General features: G+C 49.5%; 1 pseudogene; it reads left to right on the top strand.

The window, feature by feature from the left end:
• The first annotated feature begins 243 nt into the window (after window positions 1-243).
• LOC144820200 (zygote arrest protein 2.L pseudogene) lies at window positions 244-1,290 on the top strand (annotated as a pseudogene).
• The last annotated feature ends 2,557 nt before the right edge of the window (window positions 1,291-3,847 follow it).

Below are 3,847 nucleotides of genomic sequence, written 5' to 3'. Positions count from 1 at the left end.
GTCATAAGAATGACTAGTACCTATTCAACCTTAGATTCACTTTGAAATCCACAACAGTTCTACGGTTTACAAAAATAGTTGATGTTGTCATACTTTGAATAACATTGTAAACACACATTCCTGATGTTCAAAATGGGACATAGAGAAAATCAGAATGTCAACTAATACAACACAATATGAAGATGGATGCCCATGAAGAGATGGTCCATGCGACTAGCAAAGAGAATGCAAGATACAGCAGTGATGGCGGGGTTTGTGTACCCCTCTTACAGTGTTTACCCCAGCTATGGGGCCCTTTCAAGCAGACCCAGCAGGGCGGTCCCCTTCAACCCAGCTTGAAGCAGAGCAAGGAAAGTGGTGTGTACATTTTGCCACCTTCCCACCCCACCATTACTGCCTGAGCCCTTAGACTACCTGGACAGTTACAAGCATGCCCACCCCAAGGCCATACTCTTCCAGGTCTGTCTGTGCCTGACCCTCTGCCCTGCCACACTAACACCCAGGAGGTAGGTGTCCAGGTGAATCAAATGGTGGATGCTAGTGTGCAGTGCTCGCCAGCTCCCCATACCGTGGGTAGCCGTGGGCTCAGCCCCAGCCAGCCCATTGCACTGCCGCTGCCAGCAGGAGTGGCCAAAACCACTCGCCCTGTGGCAGCAGCAAGGTGCGCTTTGCCCACACCATCGCTGTCTATTCCCCAGTTTTGGACCACCAACTTTTCACCCTGCCACCAGGGGCAGACGAAGGATGTGGCTCCTCTGCCTAGAGTGAAAGGCTGACAAGGAGAAAGCAAAGGAGGAGACCGGAAAGACAGAAGAGGGTGGTGGGTGCTCCCACCAGAGGGCATCACAGTTGAGGTGAATGGGTGCCAGGAGGAGCAAGCCAACGAGAGCCCAAGTGCCCCCAAGTGCAAGAGGGCCACCTTTTGCATTTTTGGAGCAGAAATATGGCTACTTTTATTGCAAGGATTACAAGACCAGTTGGGGGAGTGCCTATATTTATTGTATTTCTGGAATCAGAAAGGTTTACTTCAAGCAGCCGCAAGTGCCAAAAGAGCTTTAACCCCTATAAAGTAGAAGCAAAACAGTGCCAGTCCTGCTCAAAGAGTTAGTGCTCCTGTCCTCGAAAGTAAAGACACATAGACCTAAATAGGTCTAATGCCAAGAGCTGTGTGGCTGCTCCATGGAACAGAGACTGTTTCGTGACAACAGGTACAGCTTTAAGAAAAATATCTACCATGCACTTTTTGGTGCTCATCATTTTGGGGAGGGGAAGGAACCACTTTTCTATTGATGCATTGCACTTTAGGGGCATATGTATGAAACAAGAAAAATTCACAATTTGAGAAAAATGCAAATTCGCAAAATAAGAAATCGCAATTACCACCAAGTGCATGCAGGTGGTAACCAGGTGCAAGCTACTTAAACCAGCTCACAATGCAACAGATTCTTCCACAATAGCAGGATTACATGTAATAGCCAGGAGGCTGCGAATTCAGGCTCTAGCACAGAGGAGAATGAGACAAGAACGGATCTTCAGGCTGCGCATCACTCTGTTTCAGCAGACTGAAGAGGAGATCCATTAGAAGTACAGGCTGCACCCACAGATCATTTTGGACCTGATCGAGGAGCTGAAACCCTATTTGGAACACCCAACACACAGGACCCAAACAATTCCCACCCATGTGCAGGTCCTGTGCTCCCTGCACCTCCTGGCCTCAGGGAGTTTTCAAGGGGTGATAGGAACAGCTGGCGGGGTCTCTGCCCTGTAATGCTTTTTCCATGCCTTTTTAAATGCAATGCTACAGAGGCTACCACATCACATACACTTCCCCAGCACGCAACATGCATTACAGCAAACAAAACTGGACTTCTACCAGATTGCACATTTCCCTCACGTTATTGGCTGCATAGATGGGACCCACGCGGTCATCACCCCTCATCAACAAGTGAATATGTCTTCCGAAACCGTAAATGCTACCATTCCCTGAATATACAGGTTGTGTGCAATGCCAAGTATATCATCAATGACATTGTACCTAAATACCCAGGCAGTTCTCATGACTCTTTCATCTTTAGACATAGTGGGAGACACAGACGTCTGAGTGCTGGCAAGATTGGTGAGGGCTTCCTGCTAGGTAAATGCATGGCACTCATCCATCGATCCAGTACATCTTGTGGGGGGGGACAGTGACTCACCTATTGTTTCTATCCCTGCAGGTGACAGTGCCTATGCAGTGCTGGACTTCATCCTGTCCCTGTTTCTGGATCCATCCAATGCAAGGGAGAGGAGCTACAACAGGGCACACAGATATACGCGCTGTGTCATAGAGCGTACGTTTGGGATCCTAAAGAGCCAGTTCCAGTGCCTGCATAAAAGCAGGAGGAGCACTGCAATACAGCCCTGAGACCTGCTCTAAAATCGTGGCAAGCTGTGCAATGCTTCACAACATGGCAATGAGAAAAGGCACCACAATTGACGTGACTGATACAGATACATCGGACGATGATGGCCCAGCTCCCCCTGGCAGACCAGCATCAGGATTTGGGGCAGCTGCTGGACGTCATAGACGGGCTGAGATCACACAGAACTCCTTCTAGGTGAGTAAGGATGACATGAGGCAACATAAGTATATGAATCAGTACTGTGTTTATTCATACCTCAAACACAATGACTGTTGCTGTACACAGCACATGTTATGTCCACAGTGCAGGTAGTTCTAAAAATAAGGTATGTATGGGTTTCATCACCCATTGGCGCAACTCTTAAAGTGTACAGTTCACCTCCTTCGGTGATGGACTGCTGCTGGCCGTTCTCCTGGCTGAGTGCCCTCCGTTGGGTACCTAGTTGCTGCACCCTATCTGCCACTGCGCCTTCTAGTATCTGGCAATGTTGGTGTGCAGCTACTCCTGCTCGATGTCTCCTCACTCTCCCCAGAGACCATGAGTGCTGTGCCACCTGTGTTTGCCGTCTGCATCTGCCCCACAGCACTGGTGACCTGCGCCAGGTCTCTTGTGATGTCGTGGCAGCAGTGTCACATTTCCACTTGCATGCTTATGCTGCGACGGGTCAAGTTGCTTGTGGTGGTGTGCAGGCGGTTCATCGCCTTGGTGTAGCTGTGCAGCCCTGTCCCGGGCTTCTTGGTCATGCTTCAAAGTCACACACAGGTCACGTTATGGCACCTGCCATGGCCATGATGCCCTCTCCAATGTAGCGCTGATTTTTGTTAGGTCTGCTGAGCTGCCTATTTATTGAGCGCAATGATTATTGTTGCAGGCGCTGTACCTGCAGCATGCTGTTCTCAAGACCTACGAAGACTGTGGGATCTTCAACTGTGGCAGTGCTAGTCCTGGCCCTTGACCTGCGTGTTTCTGTTCCTGGCTCCCTCAGTTGGGAGGTGTGCTGTCCACACATGTGGGAGACACCCTGCCTAGGCTCGGTTTGCTAATTCTCCTCCCCTGTGGCCTCTGTGTCATCCTCCAATGGTGGCAGTGGGGGCACAATTGCGCGCTTCCTGCCCATGATTGGTGTGGGCTCTGTGTCATCAAATGAGTCCCCATCATCAGCCTAGTCCTCTGGATTTCCAAAATCCTCGCTCTCTGCAGCACTGTCTTCAAGTGTCCTGGATTGTGCTGCGGATGTAAAGGGGAATTCATGAGTTTGTGTCAATGTCTGCATTTTGCACTCAATAAAGTTCTGACAATTTGTATTGGCTAACTTCTGACACTCTCTTTTCCCCTTTTCACTGATTCACATGTTGCATTTACTTTGCTATGTCTCATGGACACACTATCCTGCATCTGACTATGTCTCCCATGATGCATTGCTGGGTGTGCTGTAAGAAGTGGAC

Source organism: Lissotriton helveticus, chromosome 2_1, assembly GCF_964261635.1.
Source record: "Lissotriton helveticus chromosome 2_1, aLisHel1.1, whole genome shotgun sequence".
Taxonomy (NCBI): domain Eukaryota; kingdom Metazoa; phylum Chordata; class Amphibia; order Caudata; family Salamandridae; genus Lissotriton; species Lissotriton helveticus.
This window is presented reverse-complemented; position numbering and strand designations above follow the sequence as displayed.